This window comes from Phyllobates terribilis, unplaced genomic scaffold (genome assembly GCF_046119375.1).
Source record: "Phyllobates terribilis strain yellow unplaced genomic scaffold, ASM4611937v1 Scaffold_36__1_contigs__length_13169755, whole genome shotgun sequence".
Taxonomy (NCBI): domain Eukaryota; kingdom Metazoa; phylum Chordata; class Amphibia; order Anura; family Dendrobatidae; genus Phyllobates; species Phyllobates terribilis.
In genome coordinates this window covers 6,714,800-6,727,929 of record NW_027362796.1, presented here as the reverse complement: position 1 = coordinate 6,727,929, position 13,130 = coordinate 6,714,800, and the positions used below count along the sequence as shown (strand labels likewise).

General features: G+C 45.9%; 1 protein-coding gene and 1 pseudogene across 1 annotated transcript in view; both read right to left on the bottom strand.

Annotated features, from left to right (window-relative positions):
* The window catches only part of LOC141182814 (uncharacterized), a 209,451-nt pseudogene extending 202,271 nt beyond the window's left edge, over positions 1-7,180 (bottom strand).
* LOC141182811 (gastrula zinc finger protein XlCGF66.1-like) overlaps positions 1-13,130 on the bottom strand; it is a 257,706-nt gene that overhangs the window by 175,323 nt on the left and 69,253 nt on the right. The window lies entirely within an intron of this gene.

Below are 13,130 nucleotides of genomic sequence, written 5' to 3'. Positions count from 1 at the left end.
TTAATATATACTAATAAAACCTATATATTTTAGGCCAGACAACAAGCAGTTTCTTCCTCGGAGTCTGCAGCTGAATACTTTTCTCATAGACTCCTCTACCTTATTGCTAATTCTTGTCTCATTTACTGACACTGGAATCGGCATTAGTAATGCTGCAGGAGATATTCATTACACGTGACATGAGAAATAACTACTTCATGAGGACGACATCTTCATCTTCTACTACAGGTCTATAAACATATTTAGCCACAGTCTGTTACAAACTACATCCCCAACGGCCGTCTATATGTTTCCTTTCTTCACCGGACTGTCATCTTCTAACAAGTTAGAGCTCATGTCTGATTCACACACAGAAGTTTGAGGCATTTATAAAAGCATGTTTGTTTGCACAAATACCGTGGACAGAAATTATTTGATAGCAGTCTCACCAAGACAGGAGTTATTTGATGCCAAAGTCTCCATGTACAGTGTTTTATGGGGTCTATTTCTGGCCTTAGGCTTTCCTATATTACAAGAAAAAGCTCCATAAAAAAGCAGATATTAACATTTTATTAATTATTTTAAAACAATTGTTTAACATGTTAAAAAGTAACTCTTTTGGGCACCAGAACATAGATGTACTCCGATGGCACAGGTGCGGCTGCTACACAAACCCTGGCAGTTTAACCACTTGCTGCTGTCAAGAGCAAACATGGCATCTAATAAGGTTTGACAGAGTTTGGCTCAGTGCCCCTCTTCTCCCAAGTACTCGATAGTATGGGGCTGCCTAGTTACTACGATACTTAAATAACCAATAATGGTGTCTGGGCCCGCAATGTAGAAAAGTCTATTAGGCCGGGCCAGAGGCAATGTCCAATAAGCTACTTTTTAATGCCCCCATACACATTAGACTACAGTGCTTTCATGCAACTTATTTCTGGGGTTTGGTAGACTATATACATTATTTGGGGGCCTCCCGACAGATGATGTTGTCAAGGTAAAATATATATTTTATAGAAAATCAATTAGTTTCTTTTAATAGATTACCTAATCAGTGTGAATTAATATAGAGATGATGGAATAATCTATGTGTATGTATGTATGCAAATGTGTATATGCACATCGATTATGTTAATAGTTAATGAATATATAACTAACAGCTTCTGTTCTAATCTGTAGACATGAACAACTAAATGATTTCCTGGGAATGACGTATGTATGTGCATGGCTGATAACAGAGAGATTCATGTCGAGTTGGTAAAGATGGCGCTGAGAGGCAAACTCACCCCTCCCATCAGAATTCCTAAGGCGTTACTCAAACCAAGAGATACATAGATGGACAAATTACAGCGTGCCGAGTTATCAGAAAAGAGCAATACATTTTACTAATCCCACCTAGAAGGAGAATGCTATTTAACCCCATGTCTACGTAATAAAGTATGCCATTGTGCAATTTTGCGTGGTTCAGTTTCTGAGTGAAGTTTTTCAACCAGACTAGCAGATTGGGTTAACTAGCTTCTCTGCATGCACTCAGACATCTTTAATTTGGAGGAGAGCAGTTACCTAGTGTATCTTAAATTGGTGAAACCTTCACAATATCAGGGCAGAGAAGGATCTGGCATCCTGAATTTTAGAAGCTAATCCGTTTGTTCTTCCTGTAGATAATCTTCCAATAGAGGAGTACAGAGGCGACTCTCTCACACAGACCACAGGAAAGCTGGAATATTTGTGTGTACGGAGGAGTCGGGAGAGATAGCCGTCTCCTAAATGACCGCTCAGCCAACACTTATCTCGTGTATGGGGCTGTTAGTATTACATACATACAGCTGACACCTATCGGGCAGCAATATTCCCTTATTCTCCTGTGTGCCCATCTGGCTCAGAATGATTTCCCCCCCAAATCCTGATATTTAAAAAACAAACAACAAAAAAAACACCACACACACACACGGCTGAATGGTGGATCAGGGACCCTTCAACTCCCTGATTCACTATTCTATTCAATGGTATCACCATCATGGGAATGTGGATATCACTGAAATTGTGATGATGGATAAGGAGAGCGTGCTCGGTGCCGAGCCGTCTCAATTCATGGGCACCATACAGGCCGCATGGGCGGCCGCTATGGATGATACGGTCTTGCCAACTATTGTGTGGCAAATATCTCATAGTTACTTTGTTCATTATTATCTGCACCAAGAATGGGGTTAAGTGAGTATTCATTCATTAGCTGTGGGGTAGTCGGTGGGGTGGATGGTACCATACTGTGTGTGAAGGGGGCAATACTGTGGGAAACGCCCCCTAAAATAAAATATTAAACCTTTTTTAAATATATGAATTGAAAACTGGGACTAACAACATACAGTACAAACCAAAAGTTTGGACGCACCTTCTCATTTAAAGATTTTTCTGTATTTTCATGACTATGAAAATTGTACATTCACACTGAAGGCATCAAAGCTATGAATTAACACATGTGGAATTATATACTTAACAAAAAAGTGTGAAACAACTGAAAATATGTCTTATATTCTAGGTTCTTCAAAGTAGCCACCTTTTGCTTTGATGACTGCTTTGCACACTCTTGGCATTCTCTTGATGAGCTTCAAGAGGTAGTCACCGGAAATGGTCTTCCAACAATCTTGAAGGAGTTCCCAGAGATGCTTAGCACTTGTTGGCCCTTTTGCCTTCACTCTGCAGTCCAGCTCACCCCAAACCATCTCGATTGGGTTCAGGTCTGATGACTGTGGAGGCCAGGTCATCTGGCGTAGTACCCCATTACTCTCCTTCTTGGTCAAATAGCCCTTACACAGCCTGGAGGTGTGTTTGGGGTCATTGTCCTGTTGAAAAATAAATGATGGTCCAACTAAACGCAAACCGGATGGAATAGCATGCCGCTGCAAGATGCTGTGGTAGCCATGCTGGTTCAGTATGCCTTCAGTTTTGAATAAATCCCCAACAGTGTCACCAGCAAAGCACCCCCACACCATCTCCTCCATGCTTCACGGTGGGAAACAGGCAAATAGAGTCCATCCGTTCACCTTTTCTGCGTCGCACAAAGACACATGGTAGGAACCAAAGATCTCAAATTTGGACTCATCAGACCAAAGCACAGATTTCCACTGGTCTAATGTCCATTCCTTGTGTTCTTTAGCCCAAACAAGTCTCTTCTGCTTGTTGCCTGTCCTTAGCAGTGGTTTTCTAGCAGCTATTTTACCATGAAGGCCTGCTGCACAAAGTCTCCTCTTAACAGTTGCTGTAGAGATGTGTCTGCTGCTAGAACTCTGTGTGGCATTAACATGATCTCTAATCTGAGCTGCTGATAACCTGCGATTTTCTGAGGCTGGTGACTCGGATAAACTTATCCTCAGAAGCAGAGGTGACTCTTGGTCTTCCTTTCCTGGGGCGGTCCTCAAGTGAGCCAGTTTCTTTGTAGCGCTTGATGGTTCTTGCAACTGCACTTGGGGACACTTTCAAAGTTTGCCCAATTTTTCGGACTGACTGACCATCATTTCTTAAAATAATGATGGCCACTAGTTTTTCTTTACTTAGAATTTGTATAATGGCAAGAAAAAATCAGCTAACAGTCTATTCAGTAGGATTATCAGCTGTGTATCCACCAGACTTCTGCACAACACAACTGATGGTCCCAACCCCATTTATAGTGCAAGAAATCCCACTTATTAAACCTGACAGGGCACACCTGTGAAGTGAAAACCATTTCCGGTGACTACCTCTTGAAGCTCATCAAGAGAATGCCCAGAGTGTGCAAAGCAGTCATCAAAGAAAAAGGTGGCTACTTTGAAGAACCTAGAATATAAGACATATTTTCAGCTGTTTCACACTTTTTTGTTAAGTATATAATTCCACATGTGTTAATTCATAGTTTTGATGCCTTCAGTGTGAATGTACAATTTTCAAAGTCATGAAAATACAGAAAATTCTTTAAATGAGGTGTGTCCAAACTTTTGGTCTGTACTGAATATATTCTAAAAACTAGCAAAATTACCTGCTGAATGGCTTGTTGTGGATGTACATAAACAGATGTAAGCAATGATGCTGCTGAATAAATGAAACAGTCACTACTGTACAATATCCCGTACCTAAACAAAGCGGTTTCTGCCTAGCTGTGGAGGTTAGAACCCTAAGGAACAAAAATGGCGCCCCCCGCTCACTGGTGGCTGTCCCTCAGAAGCCCTAGTTAACTCATACAGTACAGACCAAAAGTTTGGACACACCTTCTCATTTAAAGATTTCTCTGTATTTTCATGACTTTGAAAATTGTACATTCACACTGAAGACATCAAAACTATGAATTAACACATGTGGAATTATATACTTAACAAAAAAGTGTGAAACAACTGAAAATATGTCTTATATTTGAGGTTCTTCAAAGTAGCCACCTTTTGCTTTGATGACTGCTTTGCACACTCTTGGCATTCTCTTGATGAGCTTCAAGAGGTAGTCACCGGAAATGGTCTTCCAACAATCTTGAAGGAGTTCCCAGAGATGCTTAGCACTTGTTGGCCCTTTTGCCTTCACTCTGCGGTCCAGCTCATCTCAAACCATCTCGATTGGGTTCAGGTCTGATGACTGTGGAGGCCAGGTCATCTGGCGTAGCACCACATTACTCTCCTTCTTGGTCAAATAGCCCTTACACAGCCTGGAGGTGTGTTTGGGGTCATTGTCCTGTTGAAAAATAAATGATGGTCCAACTAAACGCAAACCGGATGGAATAGCATGCCGCTGCAAGATGCTGTGGTAGCCATGCTGGTTCAGTATGCCTTCAGTTTTGAATAAATCCCCAACAGTGACACCAGCAAAGCACCCCCACACCATCACACCTCCTCCTCCATGCTTCACGGTGGGAAACAGGCATATAGAGTCCATCCGTTCACCTTTTCTGCGTCGCACAAAGACACATGGTAGGAACCAAAGATCTCAAATTTGGACTCATCAGACCAAAGCACAGATTTCCACTGGTCTAATGTCCATTCCTTGTGTTCTTTAGCCCAAACAAGTCTCTTCTGCTTGTTGCCTGTCCTTAGCAGTGGTTTTCTAGCAGCTATTTTACCATGAAGGCCTGCTGCACAAAGTCTCCTCTTAACAGTTGCTGTAGAGATGTGTCTGCTGCTAGAACTCTGTGTGGCCTTAACATGATCTCTAATCTGAGCTGCTGTTAACCTGCGATTTTCTGAGGCTGGTGACTCGGATAAACTTATCCTCAGAAGCAGAGGTGACTCTTGGTCTTCCTTTCCTGGGGCGGTCCTCAAGTGAGCCAGTTTCTTTGTAGCGCTTGATGGTTCTTGCAACTGCACTTGGGGACACTTTCAAAGTTTGCCCAATTTTTCGGACTGACTGACCATCATTTCTTAAAATAATGATGGCCACTCGTTTTTATTTACTTTAGCTGCTTTTTTCTTGCCATAATACAAATTCTAATTGTCTATTCAGTAGGACTATCAGCTGAGTATCCACCAGACTTCTGCACAACACAACAGATGGTCCCAACCCCATTTATAAGGCAAGAAATCCCACTTATTAAACCTGACAGGGCACACCTGTGAAGTGAAAATCATTTCGGTGACTACCTCTTGAAGCTCATCAAGAGAATGCCAAGAGTGTGCAAAGCAGTCATCAAAGCTAAAGGTGGCTACTTTGAAGAACCAAGAATATAAGACATATTTTCAGTTGTTAAACACTTTTTTGTTAAGTATATAATTCCACATGTGTTAATTCATAGTTTTGATGCCTTCAGTGTGAATGTACAATTTTCATAGTCATGAAAATACAGAAAAATCTTTAAATGAGAAGGTGTGTCCAAACTTTTGGTCTGTACTGTATATCAAAAAAATACACTGATAAATTAAATAGGACCAGATATGTCTCAAGGTATATATTAAGAAAAGGGTATGGTACTCATCAGAGAATGGTTCATCTGCCTCAACGTGTTTCCCCAACAGCTTCATCAGGAGGCTTCATACAGGGATGATAATTCATGATGTTCAGCATAGTGTGCCTAAAAGCCAGGTGTCCATGTTTAAATATCCCACATCATCCAAAACCCCTCCCCAGACTAGGAGACCCATTCCCATTCCTAGAGGTGAATTGTCATAAGACATATAGAATGTGGTCTGTCTACAATATTGTACTGCGCCTGCGCTACTTCTCATGAGCTAGAGGTCCGATAATGTCCGTACCCTAGTGTGCATGTCCGGAAGTGACGCTCTTTACACTGAAATGCCGGATAAACTGATTGCCGCCGCGCAACTCGTACCCGTGACTGCGCATGACAGTAGTTATGTGATTCACGTAGGAGAACATAATGGCCTATATGTGCCTGGACCATCACCCTTGTCAGTAGATAAAGTAAGATAAGGTTAGAGGGTTTCTGTTTGCCTGTGGGTTGTATCCAGTCACCTGTTTACAGGGGCATAATGGGGGCATCATACATCCTGCATAAGGGGCATAATGGGGCATTACACTGTGTGGGGGAATCATACATAATATATAAGGGACATAATGGGGGCATTACACTGTGGGGGCATCATACATACTGTATAAGGGACATAATGGGGGCATTACACTGTGTGGGGGCATCATACATACTGCATAAGGGGCATAATGGGAGCATTACACTGTGTGGGGGCATCATACATCCTGCATAAGGGGCGTAATGGGGGCATTACACTGTGGGGGCATCATACATCCTGCATAAGGGGCGTAATGGGGGCATTACACTGTGGGGGCATCATACATCCTGCATAAGGGGCATAATGGGGGCATTACACTGTGTGGGTGCATCATACATACTGCATAAGGGGCATAATGGGGGCATTACACTGTGTGGGGGCATCATACATCCTGCATAAGGGGCATTACACTGTGTGAGGCATCATACATACTGCATAAGGGGCATAATGGGGGCATTACACTGTGGGGCCAGTAAAGGGGTCCTGTACTATGAGAACAATACATTTCCTCCCTTCCTGTCTCCATAGTTGGGTCGTATGTATCTATTACAGGGAACAGAACAAAAACCTTATGATTCTTAAAAAGGGGCAACACAAGACCCCAAAAGAGTCTCGGTGCTGAAGGGGTTAATGCCCCCTGCGCCCAGTAATGGGGGTCTCCACATACCTCCACCTGCAGAGCCGCCACCACATATATGGCTGCTCTGTGCGCACAGGAGCTGTGATGAGGTCACAGGAGGGGAGGAGTCAGGGGTCACATGATCAGGGGCCTCAGTGGATGCAGGACTCTGCTGTGCTGGTTGTCATGGTGCTGGATGAGCTGAAGTTTATGTGTGGGGTCAGGAGGGGTTTACAGTGTGGATGTAGCAGAGCCGCGTGTGTACGAGGTGTACGGAGCGGAGCCGCGTGTGTACGAGGTGTACGGAGCGGAGCCGCGTGTGTACGAGGTGTACGGAGCGGAGCCGCGTGTGTACGAGGTGTACGGAGCGGAGCCGTGTGTGTACGAGGTGTACGGAGCAGAGCCGCGCGTGTACGAGGTGTACGGAGCAGAGCCGCGTGTGTACGAGGTGTACGGAGCGGAGCCGTGTGTGTACGAGGTGTACGGAGCAGAGCCGCGTGTGTACGAGGTGTACGGAGCGGAGCCGCGCGTGTACGAGGTGTACGGAGCAGAGCCGCGTGTGTACGAGGTGTACGGAGCAGAGCCGCGCGTGTACGAGGTGTACGGAGCAGAGCCGCGTGTGTACGAGGCGTACGGGGCGGAGCCGTGTGTGTACGAGGTGTACGGAGCGGAGCCGCGTGTGTACGAGGTGTACGGAGCGGAGCCGCGTGTGTACGAGGTGTACGGAGCGGAGCCGCGTGTGTACGAGGTGTACGGAGCAGAGCCGCGTGTGTACGAGGTGTACGGAGCGGAGCCGCGTGTGTACGAGGTGTACGGAGCGGAGCCGCGTGTGTACGAGGTGTACGGAGCGGAGCCGCGTGTGTACGAGGTGTACGGAGCAGAGCCGCGTGTGTACGAGGTGTACGGAGCGGAGCCGCGTGTGTACGAGGTGTACGGAGCGGAGCCGCGTGTGTACGAGGTGTACGGAGCGGAGCCGCGTGTGTACGAGGTGTACGGAGCGGAGCCGCGTGTGTACGAGGTGTACGGAGCGGAGCCGCGTGTGTACGAGGTGTACGGAGCGGAGCCGCGTGTGTACGAGGTGTACGGAGCGGAGCCGCGTGTGTACGAGGTGTACGGAGCGGAGCCGCGTGTGTACGAGGTGTACGGAGCAGAGCCGCGTGTGTACGAGGTGTACGGAGCGGAGCCGCGTGTGTACGAGGTGTACGGAGCGGAGCCGCGTGTGTACGAGGTGTACGGAGCGGAGCCGCGTGTGTACGATGCGTACGGAGCGGAGCCGCGTGTGTACGAGGCGTACGGAGCGGAGCCGCGTGTGTACGAGGCGTACGGAGCAGAGCCGTGTGTACGAGGCGTACGGAGCAGAGCCGCGTGTGTACGAGGTGTACGGAGCAGAGCCGTGTGTACGAGGTGTACGGAGCAGAGCCGCGTGTGTACGAGGTGTACGGAGCAGAGCCGCGTGTACGAGGTGTACGGAGCAGAGCCGAGTGTGTACGAGGTGTACTTAGCGGAGCCGCGTGTGTACGAGGTGTACAGAGCAGAGCCGTGCGTGTACGGAGTGGAGCCGCGTGTGTACGAGGTGTACAGAGCAGAGCCGTGCGTGTACGGAGCGGAGCCGCGTGTGTACGAGGTGTACGGAGCGGAGCCGTGTGTGTACGAGGTGTACGGATCGGAGCCGCAAGTGTACGGAGCGGAGCCGGGCGTGTACGAGGTGTGCGGAGCGGAGCCGGGTGTACGGAGCGGAGCCGGGTGTACGAGTCGTGCGGAGCCGGACGTATACGAGGCATACGGAGCGGATGCTGCCCCTCTCCAGGAGCGATCACAGCAGCACGGCATGAGACGTTCTTGTACTACACTGACTGTCCTGACATAACACAGCTCGTCAGGACATAGCCCCGACCTCCAGCGACAGCCGGACAGTCCCATTGGATCGGGGACGGTTGGGAGGTTTCTGTATATAAGTTGTGTGGGATAATTGTAGAATTATTAATGTCTTAGCATAAAAGGATGGACCTGAGTGTTTGTGCCGGGGTCCACATGCATGGAGGGGGTTGAGGCGGTGCTGGCTGTATTATGCAGACAGCATCTGCCTGTAACAGTAGTAACCAGAAACTACTAGAAACTCTGCACCAAAATGAAGCAAATCCTTATTCTGGGACCTTCGCCTTGTGCGTAACACCCCCGGATCCGGTACAAGCCGAGCAGATGGTCTCATTCATGTCATTTTCTGCTTAAGGTTCTGCGGTTTTCTGGCAACTATAAAAAAGGAAAAGCGTAAAACAATATTTGTTTCTGCTGCATTGACATAAGTACAATCTTTCATTACATATAAATCTATTACACGTCGGGTCAATGCTGTAAAGGACAGTAAAGTGCCATGGTTGTGGTTGTGGTTTTGGGGTCGCTCTACTTCCCTCCCAAAAATGCAATCAGAAACTTGTAACTACTGATCTCTCCACAAGAAAAAGCCGACAACTCCATCAATGGGATCATTTTATAAAATTAGATCTTCGCAAGATGAAAATGGTCTCACAAACCACTTTTTTTTTTAAATGTTCATAAAAAAAACCCAAACAAAAAAAATAATAACATTACTTTGATTTTTTCCCCATTTTTCAATACTTTATGTGCTAAATTGAATGTTCTCATTCCAGACAACAACTAGTCCCACAAAACACAAGCCCTCCGTCTATGTGAATGAAAAAACAAAGTTATATTTTTTGGGAAAAAGGGGAGGAAATAAAAAAAAAATTGGTCTTGTCAGAATAATGTAATTGCTATATATATATTTTTTTTTTTAAAATTGAATAATTTTACCCCAAAATTGTGATCTCTTATAATATTATCATTCTTCATGCGAGATTAATCATTAGTCTGTAAATAAATCCAAACATCTGGAAGATGTAGAACAATATATCTCTGATCCTCTTCTGCCATGATAAGCGCCTCCTTTCTGTCCTTTCTGTGATGGAGAAAACGCTTGAAAGATTCAGAAAGTCCGATGAGTTTTTGGAGCTTATTGTAAAGGGCCTTAATGACGACCTGGGAAAGAAACCACCAGAAACAAAGGATCCAACCAGGTAAGTTCTAATGATCCCATCTGATAAAATGATCAGCTTTATTTCCATGGGATTGTTATGTAGAAGAGATGGGACCTGCAGCATTTTCATCCTGAACTTCACTATGTATAGATGTAGCAAAGCTTAATGTGACAATTCACACACCGCATTGATAAATTGTCTCAGAAGGTTAGCTCTCATAACAGAATTAACATCACTTATAGTGGAACTAAACTTACAATTTGTTTTCAGAATTGTGAAAATTCTGTCACTTTGCAAAGCACTTCATTAGTTTCTTTGGCGTCATATCCATAAAATGATGATATTAAAGTGGCCTCCAGACCCTGCTTTTCCCCAGTGCAGGAGCGTTGCTGGGGTCCTAAGAGATCAGGGATCCCAGCCCCAAAGTACATGTTTCCCCATATAACCTCCCTGCCACTTAAAAGAGGATTTATACATATATAATTACAGTATACCACTGTTACTAATCTAAAATACACTATACAAAGACCAATATTACCAAAATTACTACTATACAAGGCCAAAATGATCCTGCTACACAATGTCCTCTACCATCACCACCACACAGTGAGTCCATATATGAAAGAAAACCCCGCAGGGTAAAAGACCATCAAAGGAGTCCAGGCAGTATAAAATCTATCATATCTATTCAGCAATAGAAAAATAGGATGATGGGGGAAGGGACACAACACATATGTGATTGTTAGACATGTAAGCGAAAAAAAGCAAGGCACGTAAGGAAGGGGCCATTCCAGGTATAATGGCTGTCTATAGTATCATCATGGGTGTACTAAAATATCCCAAAATAGACACCGCATATATTCCACTGGGGGCAACAGTCATCATATGCAGGTGCATCTCACTAAATTACAATATCATCAAAAAGTTAATTTATTTCAGTTCTTCAATACAAAAAGTGAAACTCCTATATTATATAGAGTCATTACACACAGAGAGATCTATTTCAAGTGTTTATTTCTGTTAATGTTGACGATTATGGCTTACAGCCAATGAAAACACTAAAGTCATTATCTCAGTAAATTAGAATAATTAACAAAAAACACCTGCAACGGCTTCCTAAGTGTTTAAAAATGTCCCATAGTCTGTTTCAGTAGGCTCCACAATCATGGGGAAGACTGCTGACTTGACAAATGCCAAGAAGGCAGTCATTGACACCATCCACAAGGTCCCAGAGTTCCAATTTTCCTTTGGAAATCAAGGTCCCAGAGTCTGGAGGAAGAGTGGAGAGGCCACAATCCAAGCTGCTGGAGGTCTAGTGTGAAGATTCCACAATCAGTGATGGTTTGGGGAGCCATGTCATCTGTTGGTGTAGGTCCACTGTGTTTTATCAAGACCACCGTCTACCAGGAAATTTTACAGCACTTCATGCTTCCCTCTGCCGACAAGCTTTTTGGAGATGGAAATGTCATTCTCCAGCAGGACTTGGCCCCTGTCCACACTGCCAAAAGTACCAATACCTGGTTTACAAACAACAGTATCACTCTGCTCAATTAGTTAGCAAACTCACATGACCTTAACCCCATAGAGAATCTATGGGGTATTGTCAAGAGGAAGATAAGAGACATCAAACCCAACAAAGCAGACGAACTGAAGGCTGCTATCAAAGCCACCTGGGCTTCCATAACACCTCAGCAGTGCCACAGGCTGATCCCTCCATGCCACATTGCCGCATTGATGCAGTAATTGATGCCAAAGGAGCCTCGACCAAGTATTGAGTGCATGTACTGAACATACTTTTCAGTAGGCCAAGACATTTTTCAAGCTGATGCTATAAAGTATTTTAATTTACTGAGATAATGACTTTTATGATTTGATTGGCTGTAAGCCATAATCAGTGGCGTACCGCCAATGGTGGCAGGCCACACCACTGCTATGGGGCCCGTGAGCCTCGGGGGAGCGAGGAGGATAGGTGAGTATTGGGGGGGTGAGAGGTTGCGGCGGAGGAGCGGGCACACGCAGTAGCGGCTCCTGTAGCTACCACGTGTGCCCGCTGCTAAAGGGACATGAATATTCCCTCTTCTCCACTTCCATGGGCGTGGAGAAGAGGGAATATTCATTCTCTTTAGTAGCGGGCACGGAGGAGCGCTGAGCCATGGCTCCTGCTTACAGTGCCCGATACTAAAGAGAATGCATATTCATGCTTGTCAACGCTCATAGTCCCGGCGTGGAGAGCAGTGAATATGCCGGCAGCAGCAGCAGCTCACCTCGACAACTGAGAGCGCGCGCTACTCAGATACCAACATGAGCTGCTGGCCGACAGAACACAGCAGCTCTGGAGCAGAGGTGAGGAAGGAAGGTGAGTATAAGTGTTTATTTTTTATGTGTGCAGTGATGGGGGGGTGAGGAGGCAATACATACCAGGATTGGGGGATGAGGGGAGCCACACATACCAGGATTGGGGGATGAGGGGGCCACACATACCAGGATTGGGGGATGAGGGGGCCATGCATACCAGGATTGGAGGATGAGGGGGCCACACATACCAGGACTGGGGGATGAGGAGGCCACACATACCAAGATTGGGGGATGAGGAGGCCACAGATACCAAGATTGGGGGATGTGGAAGCCATACATACCAGGATTGGGGGATGAGGAGGCCACACATACCAGGATTGGGGGATGAGGGGGCCACGCATACCAGGATTGGGGGATGAGGGGGGCACGCATACCAGGATTGGGGGATGAGGGGTGCCATGATGCATACCAGGATTGGGGATGAGGGGGGCCATATATACCAGGAATGGGAGATGAAGAGGCCATGCATGCCAGGATTGGGGGATGAAGAGGCCATACATACCAGGATTGGGGGATGAGGAGACCATTCATATTAGGATTGGGGAATGAGAAGACCATGCATACCAGGATTGGGGGATGAGGGGGGGCCATGCATTCCAGGATTGGGGGATGAGGGGTGCTATGCATACCAGGATTGGTGGATAAGGGGTGGCCATGCATACCAAGATT